Source organism: Oncorhynchus clarkii, chromosome 12 (genome assembly GCF_045791955.1).
Source record: "Oncorhynchus clarkii lewisi isolate Uvic-CL-2024 chromosome 12, UVic_Ocla_1.0, whole genome shotgun sequence".
Lineage (NCBI taxonomy): Eukaryota > Metazoa > Chordata > Actinopteri > Salmoniformes > Salmonidae > Oncorhynchus > Oncorhynchus clarkii.
This window is the reverse complement of record NC_092158.1, coordinates 10,740,308-10,760,357: the sequence shown is the minus strand read 5'-3', so window position 1 is coordinate 10,760,357 and position 20,050 is coordinate 10,740,308. Positions and strand designations below refer to the sequence as shown.

Sequence of the window (20,050 nt, the reverse complement as noted above, 5' to 3'; positions counted from 1 at the left end):
CTCAACCTGTCTTCATCATAAGGGAGGTTTCTGAGTCAAAGGTGAACAAGGTGATTAGCTCACTAAAGAACTCTAAAGCCAAAGATGTGTTTGGGATGGACTCTACCTTTCTTAAAAACTACAAAGAGTCACTCATTGGCCCCATTACTAAGGTCACCAACACATCTATTGGTCTCGGTGTGTTTCCAAGGGTATGGAAGTCGGCCATAATAACGGCCATCTTTAAATCAGGCGACCCTGCTGACGTGAGTAACTACAGGCCCATTAGTATACTACCTGTGGTGTCAAAGGTTGTTGAAAAGTGTGTAGCAGAACAACTGATTGCCCACCTCAACAACAGCCCCTTCACATTACACTCCATGCAGTTTGGCTTCAGAGCGAAACACTCCACAGAAACGGCCAACTGCTTTCTTCTGGAAAATGTGAAGTCCAAGATGGACAAAGGGGGTGTTGTGGGGGCTGTGTTTCTGGACCTAAGGAAGGCTTTTGATACTGTTAACCATGAGATTCTCATCACAAAATTGTCCAAGTTCAACTTTTCCCCTGATGCCTTGAGATGGATGAAATCATACCTTGAAGGCAGAACTGTGTGTCAGAGTGAGCAATGAGCTGTCGCCCACTCGTAGCTATGATGTGGGCGTGCCCCAAGGGTCAATACTGGGGCCCCTCCTGTTCAGCCTGTACATTAATGATCTGCCTTCTGTCTGTACTGGGTCTGAAGTTCAAATGTATGCAGATGATACAGTGATATATGTGCATGCAAAGAGCAAACAAGCTGCACAAGAACTCACTACTGTAATGGTCCAGGTTACAAAGTGGCTCAGTGACTCGTGTTTGCATCTCAATGTGAAAAAAACAGTTTGCATGTTCTTCACAAAGAGGGCAATAGATGCTACTGAGCCAGATGTCTATGTGTCAGGGGAGAAGCTCCAGGTGGTATCCGATTTTAAGTACCTTGGCATCATACTTGATTCCAACCTCTCTTTTAAAAAGCATGTGAAAAAAGTAATTCAAATAACCAAATTCAACCTAGCTAATTTCCGATTTATACGAAATTGTTTGACTACAGAGGTAGCAAAACTGTACTTCGAAACTATGATACTCCCCCACTTAACATACTGCTTGACTAGTTGGGCCCAAGCTTGCTGTACAGCATTAAAACCTATTCAGTCTGTCTACAAACAGGCTCTCAAAGTGCTTGATAGGAAGCCCAATAGCCATCATCATTGCCACATTCTTAGAAAGCATGAGCTCTTGAGTTGGGAAAATCTTGTGCAATACACCGACGCATGTCTTGTATTCAAGATCCTTAATGGCCTGGCTCCCCCTCCACTCAATATTTTTGTTAAACAGAAAACCCAGACATATGGCAGCAGATCCACAAGGTCTGCCATGAGAGGTGACTGTATAGTTCCCCTAAGGAAAAGCACCTTTAGTAAATCTGCATTCTCTGTGAGAGCTTCCCATGTCTGGAATACACTGCCATCAGACACACATAACTGCACCACATATCACACTTTCACAAAATGCTTGAAGACATGGCTAAAGGTCAATCAGATTTGTGAACATGGTCCCTAGCTGTGTGTTGCCGCTTTCCATGTTGTCTGTTGTCTGTAGCTTATGAGGTGTGGAAACACTTTGTTGCTTTTATGAATTTTGTCTTGCTGCTTTTTGTTTTATGTTGCTCTGTCTGTATGCTACGTCTTGCTTGTCCTATGTTGCTCTGTATGCTATGTCTTGCTTGTCCTATGTTGCTCTGTATGCTACGTCTTGCTTGTCCTATGTTGCTCTGTATGCTATGTCTTGCTTGTCCTATGTTGCTCTGTCTGTATGCTACGTCTTGCTTGTCCTATGTTGCTCTGTATGCTATGTCTTGCTTGTCCTATGTTGCTATGTCTTGCTTGTCCTATGTTGCTCTGTCTGTATGCTATGTCTTGCTTGTCCTATGTTGCTATGTCTTGCTTGTTCTATGCTGCTATTGTCTATATTGTAATTTTTTAAAATAACCTGCCCAGGGACTGCGGTTGAAAATTAGCCGGCTGGCTAAAACCGGCACTTTTACTGAAACGTTGATTAATGTGCACTGTCCCTGTAAAAATAAAAATAAACTCAAACTCAAACTCAAATGACAAGCATTCATGGTTTTGACTAGGTGGTATACAGCTATGACCGGAAGTTACTTTTTCATAGCAGGTTAGGATAACTAATGTATAAGGTTAGAAGAACTAAATGTAGCTAATTTCCCTCCAACATCGGACACCCCCTAACTTCGGACACCCCCTAACATCGGACACCCCCTAACTTCGGACACCCCCTAACATCGGACACCCCCTAACTTCGGACACCCCCTAACATCGGACACCCCCTAACTTCGGACACCCCCTAACTTCGGACACCCCCTAACTTCGGACACCCCCTAACTTCGGACACCCCCTAACTTCGGACACCCCCTAACATCGGACACCCCCTAACATCGGACACCCCCTAACATCGGACACCCCCTAACATCGGACACCCCCTAACATCGGACACCCCCTAACATCGGACACCCCCTAACATCGGACACCCCCTAACATCGGACACCCCCTAACATCGGACACCCCCTAACATCGGACACCCCCTAACTTCGGACACCCCCTAACATCGGACACCCCCTAACATCGGACACCCCCTAACATCGGACACCCCCTAACTTCGGACACCCCCTAACTTCGGACACCCCCTAACTTCGGACACCCCCTAACATCGGACACCCCCTAACATCGGACACTCTCTAGAGGTTGGATGATTAAATCACCGAGCTCAACGGTACATTTTGGGACTGAAGACACGCTTCTAGCTAGCTGACCACAGATTTTCATTGCAGTTTATGTAAGTTAAGTTAGGTTTTGAGAGTTTTCAAAAAACTATTTGGGATGACGGGTGTGGAACACTCTCAAAACTTAACTTACATAAACTGCAATAAATATATATACACACACACACATTTTGTGGGACACGCTGTATATTGTCAAATTCGACTGCGCGACAGACCACACATCATTTAATGTCCAACTTTTTACCTAAATGATTCATACTTATTTATATGTTAGTATTAAACTGTTATCTACTTTCTCAAAACATAAGATGAATCTGTAAAATAAACAAGACTTTATTTGGTTACAACACTGAAGAAGATGTTGGTGAAGAACCAGGTCTTTTTTTTTTACTGAAAGGCTAGCCAACTATCTAGTAAACACTTCGGACACGAGGTTGGTGTCTCTTTTTTGAACAAAATGAAATGGATATATCTTGTAATTGAACAAAATAGTAAGGTGTCCAATAACTGGAGACTGTATGCCAATAATACGGGAGTTTTATCTTTGCTAAACCGCATATCAAAAAGCTGATACAGTAGTAGTAGTATTTCCACTGAAATGTCAAACATGCTAATTACTAACCCGTTAGCTAACAGTTTTACGACACCAATGATCACAAAATATTGATAGCTCGATCACGAGATAACACTGTTGAAGGTAATATATTTCTTAAACGCTGTTGAATACGCCGATAATAAAGGGTGCTACGCTAGCAGGTTAGTATGACTAAATGTAGCAGGTTAGGAGAACTAAATGTAGCAGGTTAGTATGACTAAATGTAGCAGGTTAGGATAACTAAATGTAGTAGATTAGGATAACTATATGTAGCAAGTTAGAACTAACGTAGCAGGTTAGAACTAATGTAGCAGGTTAGTATAACTAAATGTAGCAGGTTAGGATATCTAAATGTAGCAGGTTAGAACTAACGTAGCAGGTTAGAACTAATGTAGCAGGTTAGAACTAATGTAGCAGGTTAGAACTAATGTAGCAGGTTAGAACTAATGTAGCAGGTTAGAACTAACGTAGCAGGTTAGAACTAACGTAGCAGGTTAGAACTAACGTAGCAGGTTAGAACTAACGTAGCAGGTTAGAACTAATGTAGCAGGTTAGAACTAATGTAGCAGGTTAGAACTAATGTAGAAGGTTAGAACTAACGTAGCAGGTTAGAACTAATGTAGCAGGTTAGTATAACTAAATGTAGCAGGTTAGAACTAACGTAGCAGGTTAGAACTAATGTAGCAGGTTAGAACTAATGTAGCAGGTTAGTATAACTAAATGTAGAAGGTTAGAACTAACGTAGAAGGTTAGAACTAACGTAGCAGGTTAGAACTAATGTAGCACGTTAGTATAACTAAATGTAGCAGGTTAGAACTAACGTAGCAGGTTAGAACTAATGTAGCAGGTTAGAACTAATGTATCAGGTTAGTATAACTAAATGTAGAAGGTTAGAACTAATGTAGAAGGTTAGAACTAATGTAGCAGGTTAGTATAACTAAAGTAGCAGGTTAGTATAACTAAAGTAGCAGGTTAGAACTAACGTACAAGGTTAGAACTAACGTAGCAGGTTAGAACTAATGTAGCAGGTTAGCACTAACATAGCAGGTTAGTTTAACTAAAGTAGCAGTAAGTATAACTAAATGTAGCAGGTTAGAACTAACGTAGCAGGTAAGAACTAATGTAGCAGGTTAGAACTAATGTAGCAGGTTAGTATAACTAAATGCAGCAGGTTAGTATAACTAAATTTAGCAGGTAAGTATAACTAAAGTAGAAGGTTAGTATAACTAAATGTAGCAGGTTAGAACTAACGTAGCAGATTAGAACTAATGTAGCAGGTTAGTATAACTAAATGTAGCAGGTTAGAACTAATGTAGCAAGTTAGTATAACTAAATGTAGCAGGTTAGGAGAACTAAATGTAGCGGGTTAGGAGAACTAAATGTAGAGGGTTAGGAGAACTAAACGTAGCAGGTTAGGATAAATAGGTTAAGGTTAGGAAAGGGGTTAGGGTTAGCTGAAATGTTCTCCTAACCTGCTTCAAAAATTCCCTTTGGGCTCCCGAGTGGCACAGCGGTCTAAGGCACGGCATCTCAGTACTAGAGGCATCACTGCAGACACCCTGGTTCGAATCCAGGCTATATCACAACCGGCTGTGATTGGGAGTCCCATAGGGCGGTGCCATATGCGTCATCTGGGTTTGACCGGTGTAGGCAGTCATTGTAAAATAAGAATTTGGTCTTAACTGACTTGCCATTGTTAAATAAAAATATATACTCCATCTAGTCAGAACTAGCATTCAGACATGCAACAAATTCCCAAGTTAATTTGGTTGGCATCCTAAGTATGGTGGCTAATAACGCACACTCTAAATCAGTAATGCCTTTCGAGGCCACATGGAGTGCTATTGTATACATTTTAAACAGAGTCACGACAAGCATTCAGCATACCTATTATTCAGACAAGGCACATTCGTGACAGGTTAGTATAACTCTGGGGAGAATGACTGCTCCCTCTCATTGAAGCCACAGAGGTTCAAGGCCCACCGCAGTACTGCAGGCATTTTTAGCGTGTACATTATAGATATGTTTTAAGGCAATAATTGCTTTTAATACACCACATGCGTGTGCTTGAACCGCTTATTTTAAAATCGCACACAGAAATTATAAAAAAGAGGAAGAGGCGAAGCGAGAGGGATAACTGGACCCAACATCTGGTCTTCACCAGCAGGTGGCATTTATTTTATTTGCTCACCAAGCAAGTTTTTGTATGGAGGTCAATGAGAGAGTGTAGAATTTGGTTAACGAAAAATGTAATGACTAATTTGCTACCTGTGGCTTATTTGATTGAATATACGTTTTTTAATGATTAGGTTGTTGTGAGTGTACTGATAAGTATACGTGATATCCTGGCAACTTTGAGAAGAAAAAAAACGTCATATTGACGTTGTGCCTGGTCGTCACTAGTTACCACAAACACAAAGTCATAAACCCTTCCATTTCTACAATTTATCCTCTTCAAATTTGATTTTAAACCTAACCATGTGCCCAACCCTAACCTTTAATTAAGACCAAAATTAAAATTTTGGGGTTCATGAATTTTTACGATATTGCCAAATTTGACTTTGTGGCTGTGGTAACTAGTGGAAACAGTTGTGCTTGGTGGTCACACACGTATCTTCCGTCTCATTAGCTAGAATGGTCCCACCTGCTCTCGCTTCCTCCCGACTGCCTTCCAATTTTTAAGACATTTATTTTCATTATTAGAGTGGCCACTTGAGTTTCTTGTCAATATAATGGATAATCTGTGGTTATACGGATAATTTAATGGCAGCCTATAAGTACCCCTGTCGGCCTTCAACTTGAGTTACTCAATGAGAGGGGGCAGCACTGAGCTAGCCTGCAACGCCACTTCCTGGACTAGCTCAAACTACACATGTTAATGTTTCTATGGCTGCATTTAGGCAGGCAGCACAATTCAGATCTTTGTTTCACAAATTGTGGGTGGCAGGTAGCCTAGCGGTTAAGAAATCTGGGCCAGTAACCGAAATGTCGCTGGTTTGAATCCCAGATCTGGCAAGGTGGAAAAATCTCCTGTTCTGCCCTTGAGCAAGGCAGTTTAACCCAACCTGGGGAGAAGTTGTTGGTGGTTAATGTGAAAGACACATTTCGGTTGAAGCCATTCAGTTGTGCAATTGACTAGGTATCCCCTTTCCCTTCTCTTTTGCGATTCCTGTTTGCCACATCTTCAATTTAAGCCTAGAAGAGGATGTGTGTCCTCAGGCCTGGAGGGAGGCAAAGGTCATTCTGCTGACCGCTACTGAAGAATAGCAAAGCACCCTCTAATGGTTCAAACAGCCAACCGATCAGCCCGTTACCGGTGTGTTTGATAAAAAATAGAATAGTTATTTTAAAGAAAACTCAGTAACAACAGACTTTCAGCATGTTTATAGGGAAGGGCACTCAACATGCTCAGCACTGACACAAATGACTGATGATTGGCTAAAAAAAATGTATAATAAGAAGATTGTGGGAGCTGTTTTGTTAGACTTCAGCCAGTCTTTGATATCATTGATCATAACCTATTGGTGAAAAAACTTAGGTGTTAAGGATTTACATCCTCTGCCTTTTCATGTATTGAGAGTTACCTATATAATAGAACACAGAGTTACTTATCAAATCAAAGTTTATTTGTCACGTGCGCCAAATACAACAGGCGCCCTTACAGTGAAATGCTTACTTACAGGCTCTAACCAATGGTGCGAAATGGGAGCTTCTGCTACAACCACAAACAAATTTGGTTGAGTGTGGTGTACCGCAGGACAGCTGGCTTGGGCCCACTGACCTTGAATAAAGCCTGCTGTGTCTATGCACGCTGACGACTCAACAGTATAGACGTCATCTATGACAGTAAAATAAATAACACTCAACATAGATCTCCAGTCAGTTTTAGAATGAATAACTAGCAATAGGCTGGTGCTAAATAAAATAAAAAACTACAAGCATTGTTTTTGTGACAAATCACTCGCTCAACACTAAACCTCATCTGGATCTATACTGAATAATGTGGCTATTGAGCAAGTTGAGGAGACTAAACTGCTGGGTGTAACCCTAGATAGCAAGCCATCATGGTCAAAACATAGAGACGCAATGGTTGCTAAAATGGAAGGAGGTCTGTCCATGATAAGGCGCTGCTCTGCTTTCTTGACATCTACAGTGCCTTGCGAAAGTATTCGGCCCCCTTGAACTTTGCGACCTTTTGCCACATTTCAGGCTTCAAACATAAAGATATAAAACTGTATTTTTTTGTGAAGAATCAACAACAAGTGGGACACAATCATGAAGTGGAACGACATTTATTGGATATTTCAAACTTTTTTAACAAATCAAAAACTGAAAAATTGGGCGTGCAAAATTATTCAGCCCCTTTACTTTCAGTGCAGCAAACTCTCTCCAGAAGTTCAGTGAGGATCTCTGAATGATCCAATGTTGACCTAAATGACTAATGATGATAAATACAATCCACCTGTGTGTAATCAAGTCTCTGTATAAATGCACCTGCACTCTGATAGTCTCAGAGGTCCGTTAAAAGCGCAGAGAGCATCATGAAGAACAAGGAACACACCAGGCAGGTCCGAGATACTGTTGTGAAGAAGTTTAAAGCCGGATTTGGATACAAAAAGATTTCCCAAGCTTTAAACATCCCAAGGAGCACTGTGCAAGCGATAATATTGAAATGGAAGGAGTATCAGACCACTGCAAATCTACCAAGACCTGGCCGTCCCTCTAAACTTTCAGCTCATACAAGGAGAAGACTGATCAGAGATGCAGCCAAGAGGCCCATAATCACTCTGGATGAACTGCAGAGATCTACAGCTGAGGTGGGAGACTCTGTCCATAGGACAACAATCAGTCGTATATTGCACAAATCTGGCCTTTATGGAAGAGTGTGAAGAAGAAAGCCATTTCTTAAAGATATCCATAAAAAGTGTTGTTTAAAGTTTGCCACAAGCCACCTGGGAGACACACCAAACATGTGGAAGAAGGTGCTCTGGTCAGATGAAACCAAAATTGAACTTTTTGGCAACAATGCAAAACGTTATGTTTGGCGTAAAAGCAACACAGCTGAACACACCATCCCCACTGTCAAACATGGTGGTGGCAGCATCATGGTTTGGGCCTGCTTTTCTTCAGCAGGGACAGGGAAGATGGTTAAAATTGATGGGAAGATGGATGGAGCCAAATACAGGACCATTCTGGAAGAAAACCTGATGGAGTCTGCAAAAGACCTGAGACTGGGACGGAGATTTGTCTTCCAACAAGACGACGATCCAAAACATAAAGCAAAATCTACAATGGAATGGTTCAAAAATAAACATATCCAGGTGTTAGAATTGCCAAGTCAAAGTCCAGACCTGAATCCAATCGAGAATCTGTGGAAAGAACTGAAAACTGCTGTTCACAAATGCTCTCCATCCAACCTCACTGAGCTCGAGCTGTTTTGCAAGGAGGAATGGGAAAAAATTTCAGTCTCTCGATGTGCAAAACTGATAGAGACATACCCAAGCGACTTACAGCTGTAATCGCAGCAAAAGGTGGCGCTACAAAGTATTAACTTAAGGGGGCTGAATAATTTTGCACGCCCAATTTTTCAGTTTTTGATTTGTTAAAAAAGTTTGAAATATCCAATAAATGTCGTTCCACTTCATGATTGTGTCCCACTTGTTGTTGATTCTTCACAAAAAAATACAGTTTTATATCTTTATGTTTGAAGCCTGAAATGTGGCAAAAGGTCGCAAAGTTCAAGGGGGCCGAATACTTTCGCAAGGCACTGTAAATCAACCAGGCAGGTTCTACAGGCCCTAGTTATGTCGCACCTAAACTACTGCCCAGCTGTGTGGTCAGGTGCGGCAAAGGAGGACATAAGCAAATTGCAGTTGGTCCAGAACAGAGCTGTACACGGAGGGTGAATGTCAGTGGTATGCATGTCAATCTTTTCTGGCTCAAAGTTGAGTAGATATATATACTGCAGAGATAGCCTGCAGAGTTCTGTCTTACTATCTAGGTCTGTACCCAAACAATTTGAGCTTCTACTTTTAAAAATCCACCTTTCCAGAAACAAGTCTCTCACCGTTGCCGCTTGCTATAGACCACCTTCTGCCCCCAGCTGTGCCCTAGATGGGGGGCAATCAATTCACATATGGTGTATATGTGAATTGATTGCCCCCCATCTATCTTCAGAGCTCGTGCTGTTAGGTGACCTAAACTGGGACATGCTTAACACCCCGGCCATCCTACAATCTAAGCTTGATGCCCTCAATCTCACACAAATGATCAATGAACCTACCAGGTACAACCCCAAATCTGTAAACACGGGTACCCTCATAGATATCATCCTAACCAACCTGCCCTCCAAATACACCTCTGCTGTCTTCAACCAGGATCTCAGCGATCACTGCCTCATTGCCTGCATCCGTAAGGGGTCTGCGGTCAAACAACCACTACTCATCACTGTCAAACGCTCCCTAAAAGCCTTCAGCGAGCAGGTCTTTCTAATCGCCCTGGCCCGGGTATCCTGGAAGGGCAGTTGGAGGCCACGGAAGGAGAGTTGTATGGCATTGAAGCTCGTCTGGAGGTTAGTTTACACAGTGTCCAAAGAAGGGCCAGAAGTATACAAAATTGTGTTGTCTACGTTGAGGTGGATCAGAGAATCACCAGCAGCAAGAGCGACATCATTGATGTATACAGAGAAAAGAGTCGGCCTGAGAATTTAACCCTGTGGCACCCCCATAGAGCCTGCCAGAGGTCCAGACAGCAGGCCCCCGATTTGACACACTGAACTGTGTCTGAGAAGTAGTTGGTGAACCAGGCGAGGCAGTTATTTGAAGGCTGTTGAGTCTGCCGATAAGAATGTGGTGAGTGATAGAGTCGAAAGCCTTGGCCAGGTCGATGAATACAGCTGCACAGTATTGTCTGTTATCGATGGCGGTTATGATACCGCTCCATTCCGTTTCTTTTTCATCCTAAAAAAACTCCCCAGTCTTTATTGATAACACACATACACCTAACATGATACAGCCACCACTATGCTTGAAAATATGGAGAGTGGTACTCAGTAATGTGTTATATTGTATTTACACCAAACATAACACTTTGTATTTAGGACAAAAAGGGAATTGCTTTTCAGTTTTACTTTAGTGCCTTGTTGCAAACAGGATGCATGTTTTGGAATATTTTTATTCTGTACAGGCTTCCTTCTTTTCACTGTCAATTAGGTTATTATTGTGGTTGTGGTTAGTATTGTGGAGTAACTACAATATTGTAGTTACTCCTCAGTTTTCTCCTATCACATCCATTAGTCACCATTGGCCTCATTGTGAAATCCCTGAGTGGTTTCCTTTCTCTCCGGGCAACTGAGTTAGGAAGGCCGCCTGAACCTTTGTAGTGACTGGGTGCTGATACACCATTAGACTGTAATTAATAACTTCACCATGCTAAAAGGGAAATTCAATGTCTGTTTTTTTTTTTACTCATCTACCAATATGTGCCATTCTTTGCGAGGCATTGGAAAACCTCCCTGGTCTTTGTGGTTGAATCTGTGTTTAAAATGCACTGCTCGACTGAGGGACCTTACAGATAATTGTATATATGGGGTACAAATAGGGTTGAAAAAAGGCAGAAACAGTCCGGTAAATTTCCATGGCAACTTAAGCCCTGGAATTTGGGGAATTTTGCTTAAATTCATCAAAAGTTAGCTTATAACAGTGAACCTTTTTTATGGGATACACACAAGGCAATTCTAGGTCTTGTGGCATATTTTGGTTAAACTATCCTCAATTCAATGGAATTGTAACCCTCTGCACGCACAGTGCATTCTTCCATCACATGTGCAGTGCACTCTTCCATCACATGTACAGTGCCTTGCGAAAGTATTCGGCCCCCTTGAACTTTGCGACCTTTTGCCACATTTCAGGCTTCAAACATAAAGATATAAAACTGTATTTTTTTGTGAAGAATCAACAACAAGTGGGACACAATCATGAAGTGGAACGACATTTATTGGATATTTCAAACTTTTTTAACAAATCAAAAACTGAAAAATTGGGCGTGCAAAATTATTCAGCCCCCTTAAGTTAATACTTTGTAGCGCCACCTTTTGCAGCGATTACAGCTGTAAGTCGCTTGGGGTATGTCTCTATCAGTTTTGCACATCGAGAGACTGACATTTTTTACCATTCCTCCTTGCAAAACAGCTCGAGCTCAGTGAGGTTGGATGGAGAGCATTTGTGAACAGCAGTTTTCAGTTCTTTCCACAGATTCTCGATTGGATTCAGGTCTGGACTTTGACTTGGCCATTCTAACACCTGGATATGTCTATTTTTGAACCATTCCATTGTAGATTTTGCTTTATGTTTTGGATCATTGTCTTGTTGGAAGACAAATCTCCGTCCCAGTCTCAGGTCTTTTGCAGACTCCATCAGGTTTTCTTCCAGAATGGTCCTGTATTTGGCCCCATCCATCGTCCCATCAATTTTAACCATCTTCCATGTCCCTGCTGAAGAAAAGCAGGCCCAAACCATGATGCTGCCACCACCATGTTTGACAGTGGGGATGGTTGTTCAGGGTGATGAGCTGTGTTGCTTTTACGCCAAACATAACGTTTTGCATTGTTGCCAAAAAGTTCAATTTTGGTTTCATCTGACCAGAGCACCTTCTTCCACATGTTTGGTGTGTCTCCCAGGTGGCTTGTGGCAAACTTTAAACGACACTTTTTATGGATATCTTTAAGAAATGGCTTTCTTCTTGCCACTCTTCCATAAAGGCCAGATTTGTGCAATATACGACTGATTGTTGTCCTATGGACAGAGTCTCCCACCTCAGCTGTAGATCTCTGCAGTTCATCCAGAGTGATCATGGGCCTCTTGGCTGCATCTCTGATCAGTCTTCTCCTTGTATGAGCTGAAAGTTTAGAGGGACGGCCAGGTCTTGGTAGATTTGCAGTGATCTGATACTCCTTCCATTTCAATATTATCGCTTGCACAGTGCTCCTTGGGATGTTTAAAGCTTGGGAAATCTTTTTGTATCCAAATCCGGCTTTAAACTTCTTCACAACAGTATCTCGGACCTGCCTGGTGTGTTCCTTGTTCTTCATGATGCTCTCTGCGCTTTTAACGGAACTCTGAGACTATCACAGTGCAGGTGCATTTATACAGAGACTTGATTACACACAGGTGGATTGTATTTATCATCATTAGTCATTTAGGTCAACATTGGATCATTCAGAGATCCTCACTGAACTTCTGGAGAGAGTTTGCTGCACTGAAAGTAAAGGGGCTGAATAATTTTGCACGCCCAATTTTTCAGTTTTTGATTTGTTAAAAAAGTTTGAAATATCCAATAAATGTCGTTCCACTTCATGATTGTGTCCCACTTGTTGTTGATTCTTCACAAAAAAATACAGTTTTATATCTTTATGTTTGAAGCCTGAAATGTGGCAAAAGGTCGCAAAGTTCAAGGGGGCCGAATACTTTCGCAAGGCACTGTACAGCTGATTCTTAAGATCTTGCACACTAATGAGATGCTATTGAGCCCATACTATTACACTCTCTGAGCCAAGGACTACATGCTTTCTGGTAAGTTTTGATTACAATACTGGGTGGGGTGAATATATTTTATACGACATACATGATTTTTTGTTAACTAGTAAACAGTAGCCTACAGCAAAGTGTGTTTAAATAATTTATAACTAGTTTGTTTCTGCTACCATGTGGGTTTTCGCTTGCTTGAGCCTGCTAACTGAGGAGTGTTAATTCACCTGTTTCCATACATGTTTCATTTTTTAAAAATTATCTTACAAAGGAGCTGTTTAATCTAACTGCTTAACTATTTATCTGTACATGGAATTGTATTTGGGTTTTTGACTTATTTTTTTCTAATCTTTACAGGAAAATGCCACAGGCACTATCTGATGTGTGGAGACATTTCACTGCAGTTAATGTAGAAGGAAAAGTTGTGTACATTTGCAAATACTGTGCCAAATCATGTGCATAAAGTTCCCTCAGCGCTCACAACAAGCCACCTCTGACAAAAGTCCCTCTACTTCTTTTTGAGGTGAAAAGGATGAATCAGACACCTTATCGATAGCAACAGCTCAAGTTTTTTTTCCTCAATGGAGGAGCGTAGTCAGAGAAATGCTGATGAATGTCTTGCTCGAGCTGTGTATGCAACTGGTTCACCTCTAATGCTCACAGGCAATGTGTATTGGAAGAGATTTCTGAATGTTCTGAATTACCTCAAAAAGCGTGAAGACTTCTGCCTGAAGCCCATACACGCCACAGCGTACATGTTGGACCCCAAATATGCTGGCAAGAGCATCGTGTATGGTGCAAAGATCAACAAGGCCTATGGTGTCATCACTACCGTGTCTCGCCACTTTGGCCTGGATGAGGGCAAGGTTATTGGCAGTCTGGCGTAGTACACTTCCAAGCAAGGGCTTTGGGATGGAGATGCAATATGGCAGTTGTGCCAACATATCTCATCAGCCACCTGGTGGAAGGGACTTTCTGGATCTGAGGCTCTTTCCCCTGTTACCTCCATCATCCTCCAAATCCCACCAACATCAGCCGCCTCAGAGTGCAACTGGTCCTTGTTTGGGAACACACATACTAAAGCAGGCAACAGGCTGACCAATACAAAGGCCAAAAAATTGGTGGCCATCCGGGGAAATGTTTGGCTTTTTGAGCCTGACAACGAGCTATCCTCAACAAGGTTGGAAAGTGACAGTGAAGATGAGGCCTCAGAGTCTGATGTTCAAGAGGTGGACATAGAGGAGATCCAGGGAGAAGACATGGAAGCCTGAGAGGAAGACAACCAAAGCTTTAGTTTCTAGACTATCGTTTTACAGATGCATGTTGAAAACATTTTTGGGAGATGCGATGGATCATTGGGGATCATTCAATATTCCCTTCCTTTTGTTGTTCAGTGAAATCATCCCATGTAAAGAGTCAACTCACTTAATTAAAGTTACATTTGTGACTAAATTGTTTTAAAACATTTCTATTGGAAGGATTTATAATTTGGAATTATGTCTACTAAGGTAAAAGGTTTATGTTTCTGTCTCCATATGATATGGTAAATACAGTGCCTTGCGAAAGTATTCGGCCCCCTTGAACTTTGCGACCTTTTGCCACATTTCAGGCTTCAAACATAAAGATATAAAACTGTATTTTTTTGTGAAGAATCAACAACAAGTGGGACACAATCATGAAGTGGAACGACATTTATTGGATATTTCAAACTTTTTTAACAAATCAAAAACTGAAAAATTGGGCGTGCAAAATTATTCAGCCCCTTTACTTTCAGTGCAGCAAACTCTCTCCAGAAGTTCAGTGAGGATCTCTGAATGATCCAATGTTGACCTAAATGACTAATGATGATAAATACAATCCACCTGTGTGTAATCAAGTCTCCGTATAAATGCACCTGCACTGTGATAGTCTCAGAGGTCCGTTAAAAGTGCAGAGAGCATCATGAAGAACAAGGAACACACCAGGCAGGTCCGAGATACTGTTGTGAAGAAGTTAAAAGCCGGATTTGGATACAAAAAGATTCCCCAAGCTTTAAACATCCCAAGGAGCACTGTGCAAGCGATAATATTGAAATGGAAGGAGTATCAGACCACTGCAAATCTACCAAGACCTGGCCGTCCCTCTAAACTTTCAGCTCATACAAGGAGAAGACTGATCAGAGATGCAGCCAAGAGGCCCATGATCACTCTGGATGAACTGGAGAGATCTACAGCTGAGGTGGGAGACTCTGTCCATAGGACAACAATCAGTCGTATATTGCACAAATCTGGCCTTTATGGAAGAGTGGCAAGAAGAAAGCCATTTCTTAAAGATATCCATAAAAAGTGTTGTTTAAAGTTTGCCACAAGCCACCTGGGAGACACACCAAACATGTGGAAGAAGGTGCTCTGGTCAGATGAAACCAAAATTTAACTTTTTGGCAACAATCCAAAACGTTATGTTTGGCGTAAAAGCAACACAGCTCATCACCCTGAACACACCATCCCCACTGTCAAACATGGTGGTGGCAGCATCATGGTTTGGGCCTGCTTTTCTTCAGCAGGGACAGAGAAGATGGTTAAAATTGATGGGAAGATGGATGGAGCCAAATACAGGACCATTCTGGAAGAAAACCTGATGCAGTCTGCAAAAGACCTGAGACTGGGACGGAGATTTGTCTTCCAACAAGACATTGATCCAAAACATAAAGCAAAATCTACAATGGAATGGTTCAAAAATAAACATATCCAGGTGTTAGAATGGCCAAGTCAAAGTCCAGACCTGAATCCAATCGAGAATCTGTGGAAAGAACTGAAAACTGCTGTTCACAAATGCTCTCCATCCAACCTCACTGAGCTCGAGCTGTTTTGCAAGGAGGAATGGTAAAAAAATTCAGTCTCTCGATGTGCAAAACTGATAGAGACATACCCCAAGCGACTTACAGCTGTAATCGCTGCAAAAGGTGGCGCTACATAGTATTAATTTAAGGGGGCTGAATAATTTTGCACGCCCAATTTTTCAGTTTTTGATTTGTTAAAAACGTTTGAAATATCCAATAAATGTCGTTCCACTTCATGATTGTGTCCCACTTGTTGTTGATTCTTCACAAAAAAATACAGTTTTATATCTTTATGTTTGAAGCCTGAAATGTGGCAAAAGGTTGCAAAGTTCAAGGGGGCCGAATACTTTCGCAAGGCACTGTATCTCCAATGCAAAAAAACATCTACATTTAAATGGTATTAATATTAATTTGCATATATTTCTGTTAATTCCCATATATTGCCGTTAATTCCCATATATTCCCGTTAATTCCCATATATTCCCGTTAATTCCCATATATTGCCGTTAATTCCCATATATTCCCGTTAATTCCCATATATTCCCGTTAATTCCCATATATTGCCGTTAATTCCCACGGAAAGTTTCCACCTATGAATATTCCCCAAAATGTGCAAGAGATGAGGTAGTCATTCAAAAATCATGTTAAAATGCTATTATTGTCAATACAATTTTATTATGTGACTTTAAAAAAAAAAAAATTACACCTGAACTAATTTAGGCTTGCCATAACATACTTATTGACTCAAGACATTTCAGATTTAAAATTTGTAACATTTTTGAAAAAGATAATTGCACTTTGACATTGAGGCCAGTGACAAAAAAAATATCTATATTTAATAAAATGTTAAATTCAATCTGTTACACAGCAAAATGTGGAAAAAGTCAACAGGTGTGAATACTTTTTGAAGGTACTGTACATGGAACTCTCTGTCACCCCAGGTAACTCAAGTTAGCAATAAAAACAGATTTAAACCCCCCCCCCCCCCAGATAAAATAGCTCCTTCACTGTGAAGAGACTAACATTTTGATATATTTTGTATTATATTACGTATTGCATTACGTAGTGTTATATATACTATGTATTTTATGCATTTACTTTTGTTTCATGTTTGGACCCCAGGAAGAGTAATTGGGGATCCTCGTAAAATCAGAATTGGGCTGCCTGTCTAAACGCAGCCAATGAGACACTATCTTAAACCGACTTAATTTGGCTTCAATGCGCTATTGAGTCTTCACATAGGAATGCATTGTGTCATGTGATCGATGGCTTTGTCCATTCATGTATACAGTTATTGATACAAATTCACTACTTTTTTGTTGTAGAAAATCGCCCACTAATGTACAAGTAGGAACTCATTCTGCTCCAATTCCCCTCCCAACTCTCAGTTGCCCAATTCAGGGGTTTTCAAAAACCTCTCCTCTGGGATCCCTAGCCGTTCCATGCATTTGAACTATTCCACAGCTGGCACACCTTATTTAACTTGTCAACTAATTATCAAGTCCTTGAATAGGTGTATCAGGTGAGCTAGTTCAAGGCTAGATCAAAATTGTGAAATGTGTGGGGGTCCCTGAGGAGAGGTATGAAAACCACTGCCTTTAATCAAGCTCTCCTAGAGAGGAACAAAGGAAAGCAGAGGTAGGTAGTCAACTAGGCCCACTTAAGACCCAGGACATTCAAATCTGGCCACTAATTTCCTACTGCAATCACTTCATCCATGGAATTAGGCTAAATTAGACTAGTAGCTAATGCCCATTTGAACGTAACAAAATGCAGTGGACCCTCGTAAAAACAGCATCCAAATCAAACTCTGTGAATACTCATCAGTTGGAAAAACCAGACCACACTTTTGGTGATCTTCATTCAAATTGGCATTTTTCTCTTCTTTGCACGTATGTCAGATGACTTCAGACCAAGGTCACTGGGTGTTTACAGAGAATGAATGACATATCTCCAGTGATTATGCTGGTTTGTTTATGAAGGAAACATGAGAGTGGTATACAGTAACATGGCTACTCAGCGCTAGATGAGCTAGCTTATCATTCTGACCTACTTTATGAATGGGATGGAGACAGATAATGCCTGTCCTCTAAATAGCTAATAACTAGCCAAATTGCTTCATGTACATTAGCCTGTATCTGAAGTATTATAAATACGTTTATTTCAAACAACCCAATAGCCAAGGACAGTTCGGAGGTGGATGTACTGTATGTATGTACAATGCTTCTGAAACAAGTAGTGCTTTTTGTGTTGTTGTACTGAAATGAATTTTCACAAGAGGAATCCTCATAGGAAATGTGATGGATGAAGACAATGGGCTACGGATATCATATCATGTGGTGCGTCTTTGCGCTGCCTCTTCAGTCTGCACGTAGCATGTAGCCAAGGAGGGCTGCCTGAATGCTTGCTGCCTCATTAAAATGGACGACAGATCAGTCTGCACACTGCACTGCAGCCCCGGCCACATCCATTTCACCTATTAACATCTGCACTCCCCAGTCTCCCTCCCTGCTAAACCACCAGTGAAATGGCCTCCTCTCCTCAGCTGCAGACAATGAGATAACCAGGCAGTAGTGAACAGAACAAGAAAAGTAGAGAACGAGAGAGAGCGAGAGAGACAGAAACAGATTTGGAGATTGGAGAAAAGGGGCAAGAGGGAAAGGGAATGGCTGCTGCCGAGCTGAGGTGAGGAAAAGCTGCATCAGAAAAAAAAGGAAAAATGGCTGCTGCCGAGCTGAGGAAAAGCTGCAGCAGAGGAAAGAGAATCGCAGGGCCTAGTCTAGTGCAAGAATACGGCCAATAAAAGCAAAGCTGTCTGACATAGAAAAAATGATATTTAATGCAGAGAGATGAAGAATACTGTACTGTATACATATTGACGCCCAGTTATATTAACCCCAGTTTCATGTATATGCTGTTCTCACCACCACCCCTTTCAAGTGCACATACAGTACATCTACCTACAGAGTAACTCACATTAGGAAACATAGCAGTAGAAAGAAACATGAAACAGTCCTCACCCTGTGATCTGTAGCCAGCCTGTCCCCAGCCAGCCACTACTGTAGTCACAAAACCACCTTCCTTCCTTCCTGCTACCACACAGTCAGTCAGGCACAACAACCACCCCCCTTTTCCTGCAGAAAAAAAAATCCATTTCCCAAAGCAGGCAGGGCCCAAAAAGAGGCAGAGAGATGGAGGTGGTGTGATCCCGATCAGTCATCCATTTCCTCCTGTCCTGCACCATCACCAGCTGACTGACAATGACCCTGTGCTGTGAGACAGGCCTCCAGAGTTGCAGTCTCATCCCCTCTCCCCTGCCTGAGCACTGCTCTCTCTGCCTCTGCCTTCAGCGAGGTGGCCAGCCCTGCTTATCCCACAGCCTACACCCTGTATCCCATAGCCTAAACCCCCACACCCAGTGTACTGTACCACCACCATGCTGCTGGGGATCGATAGTGCCTTTCTGCAGCCTCCTCTACTAGGCTACAGCCTTCTAGTTTGGCTGCCATTATTAAGCAGCCAGGGAAGCTCTCTCTCCCCCTGTAGCACAGAGCCGGCATTGTTCCTCAGCCCTCTGTCTGCTGGCTCAAACCTGTTTCAGCCGGTTCCGGTCACCACACATAAAGCCTGCTCTGCTGCAGTACAGCTACACACACACAGACAGGCAGAAAGAGACACAGCTAGCGCCCACTTCTCAGGCTGATCACAGAGCACTGATACTGCACCATTTTGACCTGAAATACAACATCTGGATGTGGTTAAAAGATAACAGATGACTAAAAAGGTAATAGTTCTCTGGGTTCAAAATACAAAAGGTTTGAAGAGATCCTTGTCCAAAACAAATCTGGAATCCAGGTCATTACCCCAGCAACAAAAAAACAGCTAGGCCTCGAGAGTACAAATCATAACATCCTCCTCTGGGTTGTGCAATGGGACAAAATACACACGCAGTTAGAAATCTAACTCTGTTACAGATACAAAACGAGATGGCAGGAAAAAAAGGACACAGCTCAAAACACAGACAATAATACAGCCTGAATCCGGATGGCTTATTATGTGAGTCATGACAGTTACGATTCCTGGTCTGGGATGAGGACGTGCCACAACGCTGGGTGAAAATGGAGAGGGAGGAGGCTGAAGCAGCCATGACAGAGTAGTAGTAGTGGTAAAACCCTGGTCTATACGTGGCCTGCTTGTCTGCATGAGCCCCAGTGTTTTAGTATAGCCCTCGGCTGAGCTGGTGAGGGTCTCTCCACCTCTATCCTCTCTATTCCATGCCCATGGTTCCCTAATCT

At 41.9% G+C, this 20,050-nt stretch overlaps 1 protein-coding gene across 3 annotated transcripts in view; it reads right to left on the bottom strand.

Moving 5' to 3' along the window:
- LOC139422698 (zinc finger protein 532) overlaps positions 1–20,050 on the bottom strand; it is a 40,085-nt gene that overhangs the window by 18,645 nt on the left and 1,390 nt on the right. The window contains exon 1 of one of the 3 annotated variants that reach the window (XM_071173924.1): positions 18,776–18,854. The exons of the other annotated variants lie outside the window; for them this stretch is intronic. The gene's annotated coding sequence lies outside the window, so the exon portion shown is untranslated. Of the gene's footprint in view, positions 1–18,775; positions 18,855–20,050 lie in introns of those variants that run through there. 3 annotated transcript variants of the gene reach the window in all.